General features: G+C 31.5%; 1 protein-coding gene across 9 annotated transcripts in view; it reads left to right on the forward strand.

The window, feature by feature from the left end:
- The window catches only part of MBD5 (methyl-CpG binding domain protein 5), a 369,565-nt gene that overhangs the window by 252,667 nt on the left and 92,764 nt on the right, over positions 1–24,134 (forward strand). Inside the window, exon 3 of one of the 9 annotated variants that reach the window (XM_039855717.1) lies at positions 13,458–13,561. The exons of the other annotated variants lie outside the window; for them this stretch is intronic. The gene's annotated coding sequence lies outside the window, so the exon portion shown is untranslated. The remainder of the gene's footprint in view (positions 1–13,457; positions 13,562–24,134) is intronic. 9 annotated transcript variants of the gene reach the window in all.

Raw genomic sequence — 24,134 nt, forward strand, 5'->3', positions numbered from 1 at the left:
CATATCCTCTTTAATGACTTTATATATCCAGTTTCATGTATTATGCAATGTAGTCCTTAAGCATTTTTATTATTAAAATATCTTTTTTAATAAATTAATAAAGAAAACAACACTCTAAATAAATTGACTGTGGCTCTAGATTTTCATGCTTCCTGCAGTTGATATCTAAAGGTACACATGAATTAGACCAAAAAATGAAATCATGAAAGAAGAAAGGATTTTCAAAAATGAATTTGCAAGTTTAGTTCTAAATAGTAATCACAATTTTAGCTTGAGGCTTTTATGAGGAATTGTAAATATTGATTAGGTGAGATTATAGACTTCAGGCAAAGCCTGGAGATATTGGTGCTCCTAGCCCCCATTTATCCTCAAAAAATAATTCTTGGATTGTGGAGTATTATTTGAAATACTAGGGGAAGCCAAACCCTACTCTGTCACTTTATCCCAAGGGTCATCTCAGGAGTCTGAAGCTTAAATGGTAACATAAATGTTTACCAAAACAAAAACCTGTGGTAGGTTTTTCATGTAATATTACTATGTTCTATTTTTACTGCTTTGGGGTATGTATTTTTATTTCCCTGAAGAAAGTAAATTATGTATAAAAAAGTGTAACTTCAAGAAAATAATTTCACTATTGAAAATTGTGTGTAGTTGTGTAAAGCATCTATTTCGGGAAAATAAATAAGAATTAAAAAAATAAAATAAAAAGATAATAAACGCCACCTCATTTTTATTAGATTTTCATGGAAATTTATGTTTGAGAGAATTCTGATATACTATTCTTTACTGAAAAATATTCTTCTGGCCTGATCTTAGGTGAAATTATGAACTGATTAGTGTAGATATTTCAAAAGTCCTGAAGTCTTGAATTCATGGATAATTATATATTTTCAGCTACTAAAACATGAGTTTCCTTCTGTCTTTAAGGCTATTTGCTCTCCATAACTCTTCTCTAAAAACTTTGTGACTTAAGTTGTTAAAATGACCCCATTTTTAAAACACATTTAAACACTAGATAAAAAAAGAGAGAGCATTAACAAACCAAAACATTTACTTACATCATCCAATGTATAGAATAATAATGATGATGATAGTTAAATAAATAATAATCATCTAATAACATGAAAAAGAATAACATAATAGGGTTTATTATGGGCCATTCTAACTCATATTCTAACTCATACCTCCATTATTATCCCCATTTTTAAAATGAGAAAAATTAATCCAATAAGAGATTAAGTAGTAAGTAGCAAATCCAGCATCAGAAAACCAAACAAGGACTTGAGAGAGCCACAGTAGGAAATTCTCAGTCTTTCAGGGTTTCACATCCCTGCATACAAGTCTTTGTGCTGGGGATATAGTGGTAAATGAGGTAGATGTGGTTCTTGATTTCATTAAACACAAAATTGCACTTCCATATTTCATTTCCATATTACAGAGTTGTAGAAGAACCTATATAGGGGCCTCATATAGTCTGAGAGAATCAGGCAAAGGACCCCTGAAGAAGGGATTCCACAAGGTCAGGTGGAATTAGGAAGTAGGATAGGCAGTGGCCATGTGATTTTTGCCTTCATGGGCCCCTTCCTCCAGAAAATATATTAAAAATTATATTTTGCAGTTATGCTGGTATGAGGACGAATGTTGATATTATACATTAAAACATTTTGTGGACCTAAAAGTTTTTTTTTAATTATTATTTTAAAAGAAATTAAAATATTTCATGGATCCCTAAAAATATTGTGAGCCCTAGGCACTTGTGACTGCTGTGCCTAATGGATAGGTCAGCACTGGGCCAGAAACATTTTGGATGGAAGGAATAACATAGACAGAAGCTTCTAGGGACTTGCTCAGGAAATTGAAAGGCCAGTGTGGCTAAAGTGGAGAGTGCAGGAGAGGGGAGCATGAGATGAGACTGGTGAAGCAGACAGGGTCCTGTAGGCTTTGTTCCAGGATTTTAAACATTTATTCTAAGAGCAATGAATGAAAAATCTCCAGAAGGTATGTGTGAGTGTGTGTAGATGTGTATGTTGACATCAAATTAATAATACGCATGGTTAAAATCAATAGTTCTTTGGTTCAGCTTTTCCCACTTAAGCCTCACTTCTCTTTCCACTTTTCCCTCTGATATTTATCTTTATTTATCCAGGTAAAAGTAATTTGCTTCCACATCAAATTTTTTATCACTTTTAAGCATCATATATTCACCCACACGCACGCGCGTGTGCACACTGTACACTCACTCACTCACCCAACCCTCCCTGCACCTTTTCTCTCATTCTTCCTTTAGTTTTATCTTCATCTTCAGTTTCTCTGTTGTAACTGTGGATAATAAACTAATACCTTTACTTTTTGTTCCATTAACTATAGATGTTGCGCTGGGATTGTCCCCTCAGTCAAATGAAGATATTAGGAAACCCACCTTTGCAGTTCTGTCTTCAGTTCTTTCATTTTTGTGTTTCTAAAATTGATGCCACTTATAGCTATTTTATAATCACAATTAAGTATTTATATTATTTTGTGAAAAGGGCCTTTGCATGTGCTGTTTCCTCTACCTGAAACATCCATTCACCCAGGTGACCACATTGCTTGGTCTTTCCCTTCCTTAAGTTGTTGACCCAAGTGACAGCTAGCTTCTCAGTAGGGCTGTCCCTGGCCATCTTATTGGAAATAACAACTGTCCTACCTGGCATTCTTGCTCTACTTTTCTTGTTATATATTTCTCTGTAGCACTTATTGTTAATTTTATTTCATTTAATTTTTGAAATCATTGTCACTGTCCTCATTCTTGACAACAGCTTCAAGAGGACAAGGATTACTATTTTAAGTAATTTGTTTGATTTCTGTTTATTATTTTTCTCCCTCACTATTATATTTTCATATCAAAAACAGTGCCAGGCACAGAATCATTTGAATTCATTACTAATTATAGTCTCAAGTAGTTTTCTTTGGTTCTGTGTCCTTATGCAATTTTTTTAGTTTTCTTAAAATTTCAAATTGCCTTTGTTTTCCTTGCGTTATTTTCCTTTGTCATACTTCCAGTTCTTCCTAGCTCTCCCTTATATGAAACATTCTTTTGCATCTTTCTTTTTCTGTTCTTCTGCCTGGGAACTGCTCTACTAGAGCTTCACATTCTCTGGCTGCACAGCTGTCGTCCTGGAGCTTCTCTTCCCTGCTCTTTTGGTTAGCACTAGGGCAACCCCCATTTTTCTCTTTTTTCTTATTCATCCTCCTTTAGTGAAGCATATACTTAGCAAATTCCTAAGAAAAAATAAATGGATGATAAATTTTTTGAGTTTTCACCTGTTTGGAATGTTCTTTATTTTATTCTCACTAGAGGTATATTCATGATCTAACATCACAAGGTACAAGCCTGCAGTCAAGGCCTGACTGGGAGAAAGGGGAGAGGAGGAGCAGGGGTGCACATCAGTACTGGTGTGGGGAGAAATGCATTAAAATGTGCCACATTTTGACTATCTGCTCTACATGAGACACTGTCTAAAAAGTTACATTTGGTACCACTTCTGCTACCTGGCTTTTATAGTAGTCTTAACAATCATTTGTGTTAAAAATTGTAGAAAAGGCACTGCCCTTGAAGAATATGCTGAGGAGAAGCAATTGCTGCTGATCAAACTGCGTGTCACCTGAATTCTATTTTGTCTGAGAGTCTAGGATACAAATTGTTTTCTCTTTCAGTTTGGAAGGTGATGTTCCACTGACTTCTGAAATGCATTAACACCAGCCTGAGTTAGTTTGAGATCCGCTCCTGTTTCTCCTGGCATTTTTTTCAATTCCTAATTACGTGTCTATTCACGTTGTATTCAGTGAGCACCTTCATCTGAGGAGTTTCATCTCTAGAAAATTATCTTGTATTATTTCTTTAATAATTTCTTCCCTTTTTTCTTTCTTCTTCTTTATTTCTGTAACTTCCGTTGTTCTGTGAAGGATCACATGAGCTGAATGGCTAATGTCTCATCTTTTCATTGATACTTCCCTTTTCTTTTTAAATCTATTTTCAGGCCATGCTCGCAATTCCAAAAACAAATCCAAAAAAGAAATATTCATAGGAAGGATGACATATAAAATTATGTTTTTATTTTCCAAGAGTCTTTTATATTCTTTGGGTATTTTGTTTTGTTTGTTTGTTCGTTTTAAACCGAAAAGGCTAATAATCAATTAAGAGCACAGATTCTGGAGCTAGACTGAATTTGAATCCCCATCTCTCACATTACTAACTTTGTGACCTCGAGCAATTTTAAATTTTATGTCTCTGTCCTAATACAAAATGAGATAATAATAGTATATCTGTCTCAGAGTTCAGAGAATGAGCTGATAAACATAAAACAATAAGAATGATATCTGGAATATAGTAAGCCTTATATGCATTTGCTGTTATCATTGCTATTGTAATCCTCATCCTTATTATTATTTTGTGGATGTGAAGTCTACTCACTTTCCTTGAGGTTACTACTAGTTAGAGTTCTTTAAGAAGTTCACTTTTTTCCCTAAATTACCCATTTCTTCCAATTTAGCTTTATTTTTCTGTTTATTTTTATTTCTCTCTCTCTCTCTCTCTCTCTCTCTCTCTCTCAGCTTTCTTTAAATATCTGGCAGTCCTTGGTTAGTGGTTCATATTTAACAGTGAGACAATAAAACAGCTGATTGGGAACTTTACATACAAAGGCAGTTTTTCCTGATTTCAGGTGTTTAGGGTGATTAGGCCAGGGGATTAGCCATTACAGTGGAGAGTCCCCTCAGTGTCAGACACCAAAGCTACTCTTTGCTTTAACATTGATTTCCTCTAAGAGGAAGCCTTTGATTGTTTCTGTAGGAATGCCTTGCTTCAGTAGATGTGGTTACCAACTGTTCCTTATATAAACATTCAATTAATCTCCCCGTTTTCAGCCCCATCTCCTGTCTCACTGCTGCTCTTTTACTAGGCCTCTGTGACCTCTGAACCTCTCTGTGGTTCTGCAGATCAATGGGTCCCATCTTAGCTTTTACCACTCTATGTTGGCTGGAGGCTGATTTCCTGTGCCCCGCTGCAGCAGTTTTTTCTATTTTCCAGCTCACTTTAATTTTTTGAAATCTCTTATCTGTTGATGACCTGTCCCCCATTTGTTGTGGTGTTATTTATTTTTTTTATTTCTGTACTATCATTTTAATAGGTCTTAGAAGAAATAAAAACATGTATGATGTGCCTACCATCTTTAACTAGAAGTCATTGGAAACTTGTAAGCAGAAAAATAACCAGATCAAATGGCATTTAACAAAGATCACTCTAGCTAGAGTTTGAATTATAGCAGCATAAACTAACATACTATGTCCTCCTGGATGTAATTATATGATGCTTATAATTTAGCATAAGATATAGGTAATAAAACAATTTTTTAAAATGATAGTATATGCTTAGGTATAAATGGATCAGTATTTAATGAAGTACAGTTATCTAGAAATTAGTTAAATACATTCTCCTACTAAAGCAAGATATAGTTATTATATTACATAAATATATATTAATAAATTATATTTGTATAATATATTACTCCCCAGGCCAAAACAGAAGTGACTTTCTTTGGAAATAACCTAATCTCTATCTACTCTACCACTGCAGGTAGAGATTAGGTTATTTTATATAAAAATATGTATATTAATTTTTCCCTTTTCTTCATATTATAGACCCCTTTTTAAAACACCTTTAAAATATCCTCATACCAATAACAATTCTCTAATCCAAATCTCCTAACCTGTATCTGTGTGAAAATTTTGGTGCTTTCAAGGGAACTGCTGCCAACTAATGGAATGTTACGTGTAAAAAGCACTTTTCCTGTATTCTTGCAGTCTGAAGCAGCTCCTTTGTGTACTTGATTAAAATATATTTATGTTTTCATGCTGTTAAAGAAATATACGTTGATTATAGCCAAGTCTTGATAATAGGAATAGCATATCAAAATTCTGTCTCTATAAACTCTGGTCATTTAAATGTATTTTTCAGTGTTTTCCCATCTTAATTGTTATGCTGACATATATGTGCTTTCCCTTTAATATTATTGAATAGATTTAGAAAAATACGCTTAGACAAGTTGCTTGCATTTCTATCTCCCTTAAAAATAACTATACATATATAAAAATTATAAGCAGTAGCAGAATTTTATTATGGATTATTAGGGCTTCTCTTTTTTGCTAAGAAACATATTTCCTTCCTGTACTTCACATAATAATTTGGGGATGGAACAAATAGAAATTTTAAATCTGTAACCTGATAAATTCAGTAGATTTCAAAGAAAATGATAAAAAATTACTGTAAAAAAATACAGTAAAAATGATACCAGGCTCCAAACATCTGCAACTGTATGATTATTGCTATAAGAAACTGTAAAACCACTGTGCATTTTTTGTAATTAAAATATATTATCAACCCTCTATGTCTCTTTTATATAAATAAAAAGATCGTAATTTCAGATATCATTATCATACCTATTTGCCTTTATTGTAAGTGGAAGCTATCGTTTCCGATTACTGCTAACTACACAAAGATTTTTTTCTAAATTGCATATGCTTTTGATTAACAATATATTTATTTTCAGTATGTTCTTATCTGATCCTGACTGTTCAGAGTGCACGTGCACACACACACACACACACACATACAGTGTGCAAACACACATACGAACACATCTGAGGGAGTAGTAAAAACAAAAGACATTTTATTAAGTAAATAATGCTCCTCCAAGGTTTTGTTCAATTTATATAATAGATGAGAAGTTCATTTTTAGGACACTATCTTCTATTTTATGTAGAAATTGTTATTTTAAAACCCAAGTTATACTGATTTTTTTTCTCATAATTTGAATGCTGTTATGATTTCTTGGTGGCTCTATAAAAATCTCCCTCCTTGCTTTTTTTCCCTATTCACAGTATTCAAAGTGGTCCATGTGACCTAGATATTGAAAATCAAGGTAGAGTGTGCTACATTGCTGATATTTACTGTGAAACCTCAGAAACATTCTGGTTCCAGATGCTACAATTACAGGGTGCACACTGTTTAATATTGCTGGTATTTTAAAATGTCTCTGAAAGCCTACCCAATTATTTTTAAGTTAGCATTAAAATATTGTTTTAAAAATATTCAAATATAAAATATAATGCTTTTATAATTCAGTTTAAAATGCACACATAATCTTTTTCATTTTTAAATTTTAAATCCTACTAGATAAGACTTATAGATTTTTCCTCCATTATTTACCTTTTGTTTAGAATTATCGTAATCTACTAATTTTGAAATCTAACTACAATAATGTGCAATTAGTCCATTGCCATTTCCTAATTTGGAATGAACTCTGTTAAACTATTAAAAATTAAATAGTATCTAGAATCTGCATTATAAAATTATGTTCACTGGGAGAAATTAATTTTCTCATCAATCAGATTGGTTATAGAGCATCTCTTCCAAAAAAGTCACACTTTATATTCAGGAAGCCATATTCTGCCTGTGTGGAAAGCTGTTTCACCCTTTAATACTTCTGTATAAAAAATAAAACCCTGAAAGAAAAGCACTGAATGAATTAAAGCATCTGCACAGGTAACTGACTTTCAAATAGAGCATCATATATGCACTGAAAGAATCTGATTTGTATTCTCTTTACTCATCGTAAAATTATTTTAGAATAAAAGAAACAATAGATGATATCACAATTCTTAGCTGAGAAAATTAAAGCACAGATGTGCTAAAGATCAACTCTGTATTTTTGTTTGTCCTGTTGATGATAGAAAGATTAGCTTGCCAGCTAATTTATAGGTTTCTTTATATAGCCAGGGAGAACTATGAAGTACTAGAGCAGATGGCCAGAATCCATATTGAGAAGTCTAAGGCCATATGCTAGAAAGCCAGTGCCTAGAATCAAATCTAAAGTGCAAGGAGAGACAGAAATAAGTAAGGACTTCAGCTAGGTGAGACAGAAGCTAAGCAGAATGAGATGCAATGAACAAATACAAAAGAGTGGCTCAGAACCAGGGCTCTAAAACAAAAAGTGTAGGGCAGAGTATGTTAACACCTTTTTGGGGGAATGGGTATAGACTTATCAAGACTGGAAATACAACTATGATTGAACAGTAAACCTAGTTTTGATTTGTCTCCAGTTCCTGGATGATGTTCTTCCTTTTCATAAAATCGGTATTTCCCAAACTGGTGTTTCATAAAACAATCTTCAAAAAGCTGTTTCATGGAGTTGAGAAGAAAATATTAGCTACAAAATAAATCTGGGGAATTAAAACACACACACACACACACACACACATACACACATTTTTCATATTTTTTCTGTCTTGAAAATTTGCAATGCCACTATCATGCAAAAACTTCTAAATAGTCCTGGAGAAAAATCTTTAAACCCAACATTTCCCTAACTTGTTAACCTCAAACACTATTTTTCATCACATCAAATCCTATCCAAGACACTAGTTTGAGAGACTAACTGTCCCGTTTCATTCCTGTTTCTATAGAGAGAGCTGTTACAAATCCATTTTTTAAAGGTCAGTTATAGGCTGAATGAATGAATGAATTTGTCCGATATTTACTAGTATAGCTGTTGCAACTTTGCACAGGATCTAGTCTATAATACAAGAAGGACTCACATTATTTATTTGGTCAGACAAATAGGAAATTACCATAACTACTTATTTTTAAAGGTCATATAGTATGTTAAATTATAGAAGCTAAATTCCACAGCACAGAACCACTGATCTTGTAATTTGGACAGCAATCACTAGACATTAATTAGAACATCAAAGCATGTTACACAATTACTATTTTCTACTCTTGCTATTCTTGGTAAAGAGGACTCCAGCTGCAAAAGTTCTAAGGTGATCTTGTGTTAATATAGGAAGAAATGCATTGCCATGAGACACACACAACTACCAGTAGTCAGGAGTTTTGCATTTTCTGTTTTGGATTTGCTGTCAACTATCTATGAGGCATAACAGAAGACAGTTCTCTTCTGAAAAATGAGATTGCCATTTCCCAGCTAGATATTAAGAATGAACTTCAAAAAAAAATTCTAAGTCTTGTGCTCAAAATTAGGAAATTTTAGATTGAACAAAGTTCAGTTTCTGTACCCAATATTAATATGCATTTTGAGTTTCCAAAAGATGGATATAGTGTTAAAGGTTTCTGTCTTGCCCTATATCTAAACTACATATATTAAATAATCCTCAGAACATAGTTTGGAAAATACAGGACTGAATATATTCCAAACTTCCTTATAATTCTGAAATGTTATATTCAGTGATTTTAAATTGTCTATTTATATTTTTCTCATTACAAGAAAAAAAGAGAACTGTACATTTATAAGCAAAAATTCCAGTTGTTTGCTTGTGAGGGACCAATGTTATTTGAAAAAATATCTTAGGTTACAGCATCATAACTCCACATTTAATTAGATCTTTCTAATTAATTAAAAATAATATATGCATGATCTTAGAGTATGCAGAATAGACTATTAAAGATTTTTTTAAGATGTTATATAGTGTTAGTCTTTATGGTTTTTAGATAAAATATTCTAAAACTATGCATATGTCATTTTTTACTTGAAAAAAATGTGTATCTTACAACTCTAAGGAAATAATAACTAAAGAAGAAATAATTTTTCTGAAATAGAACAGCGTTGTTTTTCATCATTTAATTTATTAATCATCAGTGTCATATGTTATAGCTTATTCTGTTAGAACATTTTTTAATTTGACATTATAATAACTTTCTGCTATAAAAAAACACAAAAATAATAGAAGAATATTTTATTTATTTGGAGGTAGAGTGAAATGTGTAATAATTGGGCTTTTTTTTAAAGAAAAATTTATTTGCAAAAAATATTTGAGATAGAAGTCAGCTTGAAAAGATCCTCACTGGCCAAATCTGGGACAATTTGAGCATCAAAATAAATAATGATATGACTGAATTATAACACTAAGTAAAATAAAATCCTTCTGTCGATACCAATATAAAAGAATAAATAAATAAATAAGAGAGAAGAGAAAGCTCTTCCTTAAATTAGAATGCCAACTAATAGAAGGGATAATGGGATTAGAAAATCATGAATGGAAGCTGAAATTAGTGAGAAAAATTTAATAGTTTCAAAATATTTCCCCACAGATTACTTAGCAATTCTAAAGAGAACCCAATAATTTAACAGTGGAGAAACTGATGAACATCATATTAACAAAGTGATCAAAGTGAACACCACCAATATTGGATTAAACCCACATTTCATGTGCCTTCTGGTACAATGAACTTAAAAAGGACACAGCATTGCCTCTGTAGTATTCTCACCAAAATGCGTAACCTAAAGCTAATCATGAGGAAACATCAGACAAACTTAAAATGATGAACATTTAGCAAAATAACTGGCCTGCATTCTTCAAAAATGTCAAAATCAAGGAAGGCAAAGGAGAATAAAGGTTCCATTTTAGAGGAAACTAAAGAGACATTAACAAATAAATTAATGTGATAATGGATTGGATTCTGGCCAGGGATTAAACAAAAGTATAAAATGCTACAGAGGACATTATAGGGACAATTATTTAAAAATTGAATATGGACCATGCATTAGATATATTAAATTTCTGGATTTTAAAAATTATATAGTCATTATGTAAGAGAATGTCCATGTTCTAAGGCAATATTTACTGAAGTTTTTAGAAGTAAATTGACACATCCCTCCAACTTACTCTGAAAAGAACAAATTAAATACTTAGATGATAAAGCAAATGAGGCAAAATGTAAACAACTGAGGAATCTGGATGATTCTCTGAAGAGTACCTCATCCTATTCTTGCAACATTTCTCCAAGTTTGAACTTAACACTGAAATGAAAAATTGTAATAACTTTTTAAAACTTGAGTATGCTCACTAAGAGTTAAAGCCTATTTCACTATAAGTCAAATTTTCTAGTTGTATAAGAAAAAAGGCCAAACACTTTCTCTTTGTCCAAAGTGATAAAATTATGAAGCAAAATTAATATGGTGATTAATAATCTCCTTCCCTCAAGAAAAGGTAAACTATAATGTATTTGTGAGCCATATTAAATTCTTTATGCAAATGCACCACACAGATTTTAAGCAAATGCCCTTGGAGGACGTACAGTAGACTGCTATTTCAAGAGACACCTAAAACCACTGCATTTACTCTCTCCACAGTCTCTGCCCCACCTGCCACACATTACTTTTTCTTCATCCCCTCACTTTACCTGGCTAGATCAAGTATAACAAAAGTTTTGTCCAGGAACCTTTTCTGCCATCTATGTTTTATAATAAATCATTGTCACCACTCTATAGAGGTGATTATTTATTAAACTGAAAAACATATTTTTAAAAGACTTTGTACTAAGAAATTGCCTAGTTTTTGATACTTGCTTTGTATCATAAATTACCATAGTGTTTTATTTTTTTTAAGGGGATACTTATTAAAATATATGCAATTTTAAATATTTTGAGTACATCACAATTTTTTAAAATCTGGTATGATATGTATATTTACATTATGTGTGTTATTTGTATATATTATGCCTATGTACATACAGGAAGTAAAACTGTGTTTTTCTTCCTTTACCTTTCTCTAAGTATAAATTCTACATTCTTCGTACTCATAACCTATGTAGTCTTTATAAGCAAATTAATACTTGTTTTCTGTTCGGAAGTCAAATATTACTTTTTTTGGTTGTTTGACATTAAGAGCTGATAAGTCAAAATAAAATCCAGAAGATTAAATGGTACTGTAGTTTAATTTTTTAAAGATATTTACTGTTTATTAATAAATAATGGGAAGACAAAGACTATCATAGATTCAGATAATACCTGGTATAATTTTTGAATCCAAGAGTCTAAACCAAAAGCAGAAGTGTAAGTGGGAGGGGTTAACTAGGAGGGACCAAGTATGTGTGAATATATGAGTATGTTTGAAGAAGGATTTTAGAATTGTTTTGATGCTTCTATGTAAGAAGGAATATTGTTATTCGTAACATAAATGTTAAGAGATGAAAAACTGTTTCCTCATGGAAAACATAATAGCTTTCTAAGGAAAGATAAATGTATAAGCATTTCAGCAAATAAGTTTTTTTGATTCTTAGTTTTTATTTTTAATCTCACCAAGGATTTTATAGTCTACATTCAAAATATATTAAATAAAACATGTCAATAATATTCTGCACTTTCAATGACCATATACTTTCTCTGAGAAAATAAATGATCCTGTGTCAAATTATTTTATAGAATTAAATCTTAAAGCTTTTATTTACAGAGAAGATTCAGCACCAATATTGACCTACTTTTTTTCTCATTCATATTTTTTAATGAGAGAATAGCTGTCTCACACCAAAATTTGAAGCCAAATTTTTATTGTAACATATTTTAAAAAAAAGAAACTCATTTTTGCTGTGCCTCTGTAATCTGAATATAAGGTTACAGCATATCAACAGCCAGCAGATGGAGAAAAAAATACTCTAGGAAACTAGGCTATAAATACTAGGTTAATTCCAGAACTTCAAGATTTTCAAAATTTTGCTAAAGCGTCTCCAAACTGTCTGATCTTTTAGTAAGAAGTTCATAATTTAGAGTGGGAACAAAAGGCTCAGAATCTCAAGTTGAGGTCCGTATTACTTCAGATGGTTTTATCATCTTCTTATACTTCCTATGAAAGCCTTTTTGATTCTCTAATCTCCTAACTGGTATAGCTCAATCAGGAATAGGAAAATGATTTTTTTCCAGTTATTTCCCCCATAATACCAGTATTATGACTCTCTTAAATATCTAGTGACTTTTATATTTAAAAAATCAATATATTAAATTCACCCCTAGTGTTAGTAATTGACAACCCTGTTGAAAAAGCTGTATTCATTTGGCTTGTATTCATTTATTCATTCAGTATAAATTATGTACACATATGTAGGTACTATGGTTGGATTAAAGTTGCAGAGAAGATCTAGTCCCCATTCTCAAGTTGCTTAAGACAAGAAAACTGAATGATGATAATGCAATATAGTAAATGTGATCAAAGTAAGCACAATATGCTGTGGAGGTCTGAGCAGGAATGCTTTACAATCCTGCTGGGTAGTTTTGGAAGTCAGTGATTTTGATTACCAAAGATGGATCTAGAAAAACAGGAGGTGAATTTTGTTATCTAAATCAGCTTATTTGAAGATAAACATTAGTCTTATTAACATTACCTATTTATTAAATGTCTATATGTTAAATGTCATAACGTATATACTCTTTCATCTGTATTAGATATTTAATGATAATGAAGATTTTTTTCTTAAGAAAACATTTGCCTTATTTCTTCTGATTGTTGGGCTCTTTATGGTTAACTGATACACATATAACTCAGGCAATATACCTCATATTATTGACTTGCAGTGGTACCTAGTGAAAACAATATAGGTCCATTAATGAAAATCCATCTTTTACTACTAGACATCCAGTTCAAATGCATGGCCTGCTAATAATTGTTGGATCATTACTTTCATCCTTGTTATGTGAAGGACAGTAAATCATGATTACCCTGTGAGCCTTCTCTGGTAAGAAAGTGTTATGATGCAATATTTCTGAAATGTAATAATAATGAATTTGGAGAAAAAGCCTTGAACAGAGAGGGAGATTTCCAAATACAGGAAAAAGTGAGAATACAGAAATTAAAACAAAAGGTAAGACGATGGGAAAGATTAGCAAAGAGAACATGAGTTTAAGTGAAATGAAAAAATGGAAGAAAAAAGTTTTAGGAATTTAATAGTTAAATATCATACAAAAAGACTTAATGGAAAGGCACTTGTACTTGAGGTTGAGTGTTGGGCAGTCATTGTTATTTTCTATAGCTCTGCCAATGATTTTCACCAACTCTACTAGCAGGGTAATCAAGGAAAAGTAATTTAGCCTTTGAGTAGTTCTAATTAGCTCTCTATAGTATAAGGAAGACCCATATCTTTTAGTTGCATACTAGAATAAACACATAGTTTAGTTGTATATAGTTCATAGCTAATTTTTAAAAGAATTACATGTTGATATAGCTACAAAATTAAATTTTAATTTTGGTAAGAACAAACTCTAGTGAAAAATTAGAAATTAGCTCTATAATACCATAGGAAAGCAAGCAGGTCTAATTGTTCAAACAGGTTTAGCTATTCAAAGTTTTCAAGAGGCAGAAGGAAAGAATATCTTTGATAAGATTTTATTTATTTTTTATTTCCATTTATGATTTTGGTAGACTTCAGTCAATTTGGTGTATAATAGCTCTTGTTAAGTGATAACATTTATTAAAGTGAGAAGTACATATTGAATAACGTAGATAATAACCTAACAGTAATGATCTTTATTGATTTGTATCTGCTATGGTGAAAAATACAAATGGGTTCTGTATTTGTTTTTGAAAGGAGAAGTTTTACAAATACCATCTTTGCTTTTACTTATCATACATTACATCCATTATCTTTCTAATAATTGATAAACCATAAGGCTTTCTGGACCAGAGTATAATAGAACCCTTAAGATAATTGAAAATTTCAAATTAATGGTAATAATATGACATAAATATTGATGATGACTTAAACTTTAAAATGGACATGCTTCTATCTACATGCAAGTCACCTTTTTTTGGAGATTGAAACCAGTTATATATATTGTAATAGCCTCAATAAAAATACAAGCCAAATAAAATACTTTCAATAGTCATTAAGTGACTACAATCAGTTTTTTAAAGCATTTACTAATTAGAATTATTTATAATACTATAATTGACTTTGTGGCTTTCCTCCACGCTCTGCTTTTTCAGTACTTTCCTTTTAAGTGTTGAATCTAGGCTTGCTTGCTTACATTACTGTTACAGTGGTAACTAAGTGCCAATTTGCCACACCAAGGATTGTTGCAAAGCTTAGTAAGTACATTGCACACAGTCCTATTTACTTGCTCCAGGCTAAATAAGTGTGCGTGTGTGTGTGTGTACACACAATGAACATGCACATGCCCAAGTATTTTTTAATTACAAAGTCAAATAGAGTTTGGAACAATTCTGAATGTATATGTAGGTGTTTAACAATCCTCAGTTGTCATAGTATCTTTTACAATGTAAAAGACCCTTGAGCAATATTAAGCAATATGAGACCAGGTTCTGTATTTGTTCTTAGCAGTCTTACTAAGGTGTTCAGTTTTCTTATTAACTAAATTACATTTAGTTAACAAGTGCTTATTGAACAATTTCTAAGTATAACCTAAAATTTAAAGCAATAATAAAGAGAAGAAAAAGAAGGTCTAGCTCTTGCTGGCCTTCCATTTAAGTACTTTCCAATAGTAGAAAAGATAAGGTGACCAGCCTATTCCCATGCCCTAGGGTTGAGATGAGAAGGACAGAGTGTGTGTGTGCATGTGTGTGTGTGTGTGTGTATGTTTAATATACATCTGTATATATATAAAATATCAATATAACTATACTTATATTTTGGAGCATTTTTTACTCCTATGTGTGCTTTTTTTACTTAACATTAGAAAACAATACTATTTTAAATACCTGATCATTATTACAATATAGTGATTTTATTTTGAATTCAGGTTAACCTCTTAGCTAACATTATTTAATGCCTGCTGTGTGCAAACAAATTTTATGTTAAATATTGATCCTGAATGCCACAGCCTTGGACTTTTTTCTTATTTTACCATCCTTTCCAAAGTATAATACATATTATTAACGAAAATACTCTAATCATCAGATCCAAAACACTGTGGTTTAACAGCGTGCCTTAGGCCTCTTGATGAATCTTTATTAACTTTATTAGTAACAAAAAAGTTTAGAGAAGAAAGTTTTAAATCATATTTTTCTGTGAGTCTTCATGCTTTATTACAAATAATATAATTCTCTCTAGTCGGTTTAACAATAAAAAAGACATGTTAAAAGGTAGTAATTAAGTAGCTAACAGACTCCAGCAAGACCAGAGAGCCAGCTTTGAAGTTATCCAGTCAATAACATTGTACAAGCATATTCCATGAGATCCTCTAGCAGAAACACTACTTCCACTGGTACCCAGCACTTATGTTACATCAGTCTGAAGCACTGTCATCCCCAAAGAACCTAATATCTCCACCAACAAACACATCAAGTTTTCTAAGAGGAGTTGCACCCACAGGTTGCTTACTTCCAATTTCAAATCACACTCTCTGAATTTGATTGCTGGGAACTAAGTTACTTACCTCACTGTAAGACAATCTGGGAATGCTAGTTTTCTGATTTCTGCCTAAGAAGATTGAGATCATATTATCGAAAATTAACAAAATACAAGAAAAGTATTCAAAACTTTGTGGCAGCCACTGATGACCAATGCTCACTGGTAAGTGAACTAGATTAACTTTCATCTTAAATCTTCATTTCATCATTTAAAATTTTTAATGAGGTGTCAGATACATTGTCTTTCTCTGGGAAATTTATCCAATTTTTGCCTTCAGTAAGCACCCAAATAATTTTCTCAATGAATCACTTCTGCCAAATGTTAGTTCCTCTAACCATCATTCTTACTTAAACTGAAAGAGGGGCACACATCATTCTTACTTAAACTGAAAGAGGGGCACACATAAGCCATGGTTTCTCACCCTCAGCCCTATTGACATTTTAGAATGAACAGTTCTTTTTGAAGGGAGTTATCTTGTGTGTTATAGGATGCTGAGCAGCATCTCTACCCTAGATCCCAGTAACACATGCATACACACACATACACACACATGCCCAAAATGATAATCAAAATTGTCTTCAGACATTGATAGATTATCCTGAAATCAAAAATCATTGCCTGTTGAGAGCAACTAAGATGCAACTTTGATGTCTTTGCATAGTGGACAGCTTATGCAAATAAATAAATGCCTCCTTTGACTGCTTTCTCGGTGAGTCTTCCAATCTTACCATTGATGTTGTAATTATATATCTCTGACTGCTTCCCTTAAATTCTTTTCTTCAAAATGTAAGAAAATATATAAATCTGAAATGGAGGTTGAAAATTTGTCTCTCCTCTGTGCCTCCAGGAATTCACTTGCTTTCTCCAGTATTTCCCTTTTGCTTTGTCTTCTGCCCCTTTTATACTGTATAAATATTCTACATCCTCTCCCTTCTTCAAGGTTAGTCTTGACAGTAGGTACCTATAGGAAGGAAGGGAGGACAAGGAAAGTTAGTTGAGGCTTTGATTTTAAACTTTGTGCTTCAAAAATTTGTTGAATCGAGTGAATGCATATTTCTTAAAGTTATCATGGGAACAAATAAAATTAAAGTACCCATTTTATTGTTACATTAAATTTACTTGGAAAAATATTCCCACAATGCAGAAATTAGTTATTATATTGTAGTTAAGATTTAGAATTGAGCCTGGAAAACCTCTTTAAAAAACTTTGCTGTATTTTCTTTTGTAATGCAGAGCATTTGTAAGGAACTATATAGATAAGCCATATAAATTGCCTTTTTTAAAATGCTGTCTGCAGTATTCATTAATTTATGTATATATTCACTCCTTAAGAAGTGATAGTTTATGTGAGTGAAATGGTTTTATATTAATCCTTAACTATTCTAAGCAAAGATAAAATAGTAAAAAATCAGTTTAATAACTTTTTGGTTTCCTGATAAACTTCAAAGTTGACCTGAATCATATTGCTACTTTTTTAAATTAACTTCCAAAATTGCTAACCTGTTTTAAGAGTTTAGGAGCATGCCTTTCCAAGATTGAAGAGTAGCATCTAATTTCCTTATTTTAAGCATTTCTTTTAAACAGTAAAAGAAAGTAAGAGAGCATGATTAAATTTCTTTTCATATGGCTTTTAGGTAGAATAAATAATTCAACTTTTTATAAGGATAGTTTAGTTTTTATACCATGTCATAAATAGCTCATCAGCTGTGTTAGAAAGAACTTTTTTCCTTACCAGAAATACTTAAGGATTTTTTATTATTAAAAATAAGAGACAAATATTTATCTTAGTCTCTCTTGAAATGACTCACTAAATTCTAATCAATGTGTTTTTTTACTTATTAATTTTGGTTAGCTTTATCTTAATGTATCTCCATCACATCCATTAGTTTATAAAAATTCACTTAGAATTTTGTATATCTTATGTTTATTTTACTGATTAGGTAATTACAAACATGTAGTTATTGTCTATCCATTGACCTGTTTAGAGAGTAACAAATATTTTGTGACTTCTATCTTCCTGTTTTTAATATTAATGAGATTTAAATTTTACCTATTATTATACTCAATGGAAAGAATTTGGAGATATTGTAGTGTATTATATAATAATAATTTAATGAAGCATTAGAAATTGATATTCATACTTTATTATGTATTGTTAAAATTAAACAAAATATTTCATTGGAAAAAATGATGTAAGACATTCTTGGTAAAGTCTGCATTACTGTATTAAAAGAATTTTTTTAGAAACTAGAATTTTCATATAAAAATTCTATTTTTTTGAAAATATTCAAATAGCACAAGAGTGGAATAGCAGAAAATTATTTTGAATACATCCATTTCTAGCAGTATAATATAAAACTGTCTTAATATAAAACAATATTTATATTGTTTTAATACAAAATAATATAATATAAAGGTCTGTCTTAATATAAAACAATAGTTCTGCATAAAACTTAATGTTATTTCATTGCTAGTTTCCACATGTAGAAGTAAAATCTCAACAAGCAGGGAAGAAAAAAAAGGCCTGGATTGAGCAGTAAACACATAAGGCAGGTGGAATTGTCTTAATGGCAAATGAAAATAATAGTACTTAAACCAGAAAGAAAGCTATAGGCCAACAGCAAGATGGAGAATCTGAAAGAAATAATTCTCACTTAAGGCCCTGAGATGGGTTTTTTTTTCTCTTTTTTGTTTTGTTTACAGATTATATCAACCAAATATGAGTTCATAATCAAAGTCCAGCAAACATATAAGGAAATAAGCCACCATGAATGAGAGTTAGTAGAAATGACAAATTATACATTTAGACCCCCAGCAACTACAGATATTGAACTGGCTGATATTAAAAAAATAATAATAAAGCAAATTTAAAATGTTTTTTAAAATAGTCTGGCAGTTTTGAACTTACAAAAGTGGAAAATATAATTGTTGAAATGAAAAAGAAATCCTTAGTAGATGAATGTGTTAGTATCTAGTTAGGGAAACAAACTATTCTAATTATTTTAAACAGGGACAGTTTAATATAGGGAATTGGTTAGATAAATTATTAGAAAGAACCAGAAGAGCAGTGAGGATAACTAACAGAGCAAAATAAAGAGGAAAAAGAAATAATATCCAGAGCTCAGAAGCTGCTAACTTCCTTGGGTGGAGCCTATAAGCCTAAACCCACTGGGAAGCTGTTGCAGTCACTTTTGGATTCACCAAAGTGGTGTTACCTCAACCACAGTTGGAATTACCAAAATATCACCACTTCTTCCAAATTTATAGGTTCCAGTTCCACCTTATCCCTACTGCCCAAATAGCAACTCTTTTCTTATAATCTCTCATTGGTGCCTCCTATTAGAAGAATTTAATAGGAAAACTGTCAGGAGAGCCAGTTATTGGCTCCTCACCTCATGTAAAACAAAGCAGAATAAAGAAAAGAGGGAATGAGAGCTTTAACAGTAAAAAGATAAGTAGTTGGCAGGGTGGGTTATATACCAGGTTGGACACAGCTGAAGAGAGAATTAGTGGATTGGAAGAGATGTTTAAAAACAATAATACAGTAGAGAAAAACAAATACACGAAAAACATGTAATAAAAGTAGAGATTTTTAGGCTAATATTTGAAATTCTAAGACAAATCAAGTATTCTGGCAGAGAAAATAGAAGAAATGAAGGACAGACGATATTTAAAGAGCTAATAACTGAAAATTTTTCAGAAATGGTGAAGAATAGAGGTCTACAGATAGCTGAAGCACAATAAGTAACAAGCAAGAGAAATAAAAAGAAATTTGTACCTTGAGATTGTGTAGTAAAACTGCAGAACATCAACGATAAGGAAAGATGCTAAAAGCAGCCTGAGGAGGAGAAACACATCACTTGAAAAGAAACAGTGAAATGGACATCCGATTCCTTAACGCAACAATGGAAGCTAGACATCAATGGAATATTTTTAAAGTGTTGCGAGAAAATATTTGTCAACCTAAAATTAGATGCCTAGCAAAACTTTGTTTAAAGCCAAGGGTGTAAATATGATAAATAACCAAAAACAAAGAGTTTATCACCAAGAGGCATAAACTAAAGGAACTTCTAAAAGGAAATAATTAAGAAAAATCAGTAAAAATAATTCCAAAGGAAAATATGAGGTGCTAGAAGAATGAGTAAAAAGGAAAAATAGCAGTAATACTAGCAAATCCAATAAAATCTATGTAAAATACTGTACTACTAACAGTTAACAGATATTATTATTTAAAATTTCGGGGGTTGAAAAAAATGATAAAACATAATGTTAGACAACAGTAGCATGAAAGCCTGGGGAGGAATACACCATCGATTACTAGTATGCATAGTAAAATTTCCCAGGTAACCCACTAAAAAAGTATAAAAGGAGTTTACGATGTCCATATATTTAGGATATAGCTTCAAAATATGCTAAAATGTTAAAATTCAATAAAATTAAAGGAAGAAATAGATCAATTTAATATCGTAATAAATTTGAACATATATTTGTCTGTATAGAACTGAATATCCAGCAATTAGAGAATATGCATCATTCTCTAATTGAGAATATGATGCATATTCTCTAATTGCTGGATATTCAGTTCTATACAGACAAATATATGTTCTGTATATTTAAGAATATACAGAAGGTGATTCACGACTTAGAAAAATTGACCATATTTTACCACAAAGTGTCAATAAATTTCGAAGAATTGCTTATAGACTGTCTCCTCTGACATATAAATAAGTCACCAGCAAAAAGATAAATTTTTAAATGTTATACATTTGTAAATATTTTTAAAAATACTGTTGAATAACTTGTAAACCAAAAAAGAAGTACAGGTTTCCCTTACCATGGGAAAGAAGAGCATTCCTCTGAAACCTTCCCTACATTGAAATGGTATAAAGTGAAGAGTATCCCCCACTTTCTGAAAGTTACATTATGCCACTTTACTTTTACAAAAGACCTATTCGTACCTATGTTCTCTAATCAAAGAAGAAATCCGAAGAGGATTTTCGCTTTTTAAAAAAGCCATTACTGTACTAAGGTAGGTCTTTCGTGAAAGCGAAGTGACATAACACGAACTTTCAGAAAGCAAGGGATACCTGTATTTTTAACTGAACAAAACTAAATATGTCAAAATTATAGGATATATAACCTTGCATTCTTACGTTAGAAAAGGAGAGAGGCTGAAAATTATAATGACCAAGACTTCCAATTTAATGAGTTAGAAAGTGATCAACAGCCTTTAAAAAAGAAGAAAAGAATTAGATAACAGGTAAAAATTAATGAAATGGAAAACATACATTTATCAGGTGAGATCAACAGAGCCTGAAATTAGATCTCTTAAAAGGCCTATAAAATAGAAAAACCTCTGGAAGTTTAATCAGTTAAAAATTAAAGAGAAAAAGCAGAAGTAAATGATATTATGAGTAAAAAAGGAAGAGGATACATACCTACAAATCAAATAGAGATTTAAAAAATAAGAGGATAGTGTGAACAACTTTATACCAATAAATTGTGAAAATTTAGATAAAAAGTGCAAGCTCCTAAAAATTATCTTACTAGAATTGACGCAAGAAAAAATTAAAAGCCAAGATAATCCTGTAACCATTCAAGAATTAAATATTTAGTTAAACCTTCTCATTAAAAAAACTAGTCCTGCACAGATAAAACTGACCTCTGACTTTTCAAGAAAAGATCATTTCAAACGTACACACTCCTCCAGAGAAAGATAAAGAAGAAATATCCTCAAACTCAACAATAAACAGCTATATCTATATCAAAACCTTAATATTCACACCAGACAAAGATCAAAATCTTAACATCTAAACCAGACAAAGAAGCAAGAGGAAGTAAAAGTACAGTTCATTCTCACGAATATTAATATCAAGTTCTAAACAAAACAGTAATGAACTAAATACAACAATATATTTTTAAAAAGAAAATACATTGTGATCAAGAAGGGTATTAAAAGAATGCAAGTATAATTTAACATTGAGGATGAGAGGGTGGAATCTATATGTGTTATTTAGCGTATTAACAGATTAAAGAAGAAAAAGCATTATTTCAATAAATTTATAAAAAATTTAATTGACTCATTCACACCGGAGTGGGGAGGACCTTTTAGCAAAATATTTTTCAATTACAGTCAGCATACAATATTAGTTTCAGGTGTACAACATAGTGATTAGACATTTATATAATTTACAAAATGATCATCCCAATAAGGTTAGCATCCATCTGACACAATACATAGTTTTTACAATATTATTGACTATATTCTCCATGCTGTACTTTATATCCTTATGATGTTTTTATAACTGGCAGTTTGTACATCTTAATCTTTTCCCCTTTTTTACTTATCCTCCCAAACCCGCTCCCATGTGGCAACCATCAAAATGTTCTCTATCTATGAGTTTGTTTCTGTGTTGTTTGTTTATTTTGGTTTTCAGATTCCACATGTAAAAATGAAATCATACGGTATTTGTCTTTCTCTGACTTATTTTACTTACATATTACCCTCTAGGTCCATTCATGTTGTCATAAATGGTGAGATTTCATTATTCTTTACGGCCAAGTAATATTTCAATGTATTTATGTACCACATCTTTTTTATCCAATCATCTAATAATGGACACTTAGGTTGCTTGCATATCTTGGCTGTTGTAAATAACACGGCAGTGAACATAGGGGTGCATATATCTTTTCAATTAAGTGTTTTGGATATCGTAGGATACACACCCAGAAGTAAAATCGCTGAGTCATAAGGCAGTTCTGCTTTTACTTTTGTGGGGAACTGCCAAACTCTTTTCCTTAGTGGCTGCACTAATTTGCAATCCCACCAACAGTGCACAAGGGAACACTTTTCTCCACATCCTCACCAACACTTGTTTTCTAATTTATTGATGATAGCCATTCTGGCAGGTGGTTTTAGTTTGAATTTCTTTGATGATTAGTGATGTTGAACATCTTTCCATATGTCTGTTGGCCATCTGTATCTCCTCTTTGGAGAAGTATATATTCAGGTTCTCTGTCCATTTTTTAATCAAATTGTTTCTTTTTTTTTTTGGTGTTATATGAGTTCCTTATATATTTCGGATATTAATCACTTATCAGATATATCATTGGCATGTATCTTCTTCCGTTTCAGTAGGTTTCTTTTCATTTTGTTGATAGTTTCCTTCGTTGTACAGGAACTTTTTAGTTTGATGTAGTCCTAATCGTTTATTTTTTCCTTCACCTTAGGAGATATGTCCAAAAAACTGTTATTAAGAGCAATGTCAAAGAGTTTGCTGCCTCTGTTTTCTTCTGGGAGTTTTTATGGCTTTGGGTCTTACATTTAAGTCTTTAATTCACTTTGAATTTATTTTTGTATATGGTGTAAGAAAGTGATCCAGTTTCATTCTTTCACATGTGTCTGTCCCCTTTTCCCAGCACCATTTATGAAGAGACTGTCTTCATTGTATATTCTTGCCTCTTTTGCCGTAAATTAATTGGCCATGTAGACGTAAATTTATTTCTGGGTTCTCCATTCTGTTCCAATGATCTGTGTATATGTTCTTACACCAGTGCCATGCTCTTTTGAATACTTTAGTCTTTGTAGTGGTATAGTTTGATATCTGGTAGCATGATACCTCTAACTTCGCTCTTCTTTCTTAAAAAGATTGTTTTGGCTTCTTGAGTCTTCTGTGGTTCCATATAAATTTTAGGATTATTTGTTTTAGTTCTGTGAAAAATGCCATTGTTATTTTGATAGGATGCATTGAATTTGTAGATTGTTTTGGGTAGTATGGACATTTTAACAATGTTAATTCTTCTTATCCATGAGCACAGTATATGCTTCCATTTATTTCTATCTTCTTCAGTTTATTTTGTCAGTGTCTTACAGTTTTCCAAATATAGGTTTATTACCTCCTTAGTGAAATTTATTCCTAGGGTTGTTTTTCTTTTTTTGATA

Source organism: Pteropus medius, unplaced genomic scaffold, assembly GCF_902729225.1.
Source record: "Pteropus medius unplaced genomic scaffold, Ma_sr-lr_union100, whole genome shotgun sequence".
Classification (NCBI taxonomy): domain Eukaryota; kingdom Metazoa; phylum Chordata; class Mammalia; order Chiroptera; family Pteropodidae; genus Pteropus; species Pteropus medius.